This window comes from Nanorana parkeri, unplaced genomic scaffold, assembly GCF_000935625.1.
Source record: "Nanorana parkeri isolate BGI_ZX_2015 unplaced genomic scaffold, ASM93562v1 scaffold740, whole genome shotgun sequence".
Classification (NCBI taxonomy): Eukaryota; Metazoa; Chordata; class Amphibia; order Anura; family Dicroglossidae; genus Nanorana; species Nanorana parkeri.
The window spans coordinates 102,194-102,499 of NW_017307008.1; positions in this window are offsets into that span (position 1 = coordinate 102,194).

Consider the following 306-nt stretch of genomic DNA (forward strand, 5'->3'; position numbering starts at 1 on the left):
GGGGAGAGAGAGAAGGGGAGAGAGAGAAGGGGAGAGAGAGAAGGGGAGAGAGAGAGAATGAGAGAGAGAAGGAGAGAGAGAGAAGGGGAGAGAGAGAGGAGAGGGAAGGGGAGAGAGAGAAGGAGAGAGAAAAAAGGTGAGAGAGAGAGGAGAGAGAGAGAGAAGGGGAGAGAGAAAAGGGGGGAGAGAGAGAAGGAGAGAGAAGGGGAGAGAGAGAGAGAGAGAAGGGGAGAGAGAGAGAGAGAGGGGGGAGAGAGAAGGGGAGAGGGGGAAGGAGAGAGAGAGGGGGGGAGAGAGAAGAGGGGG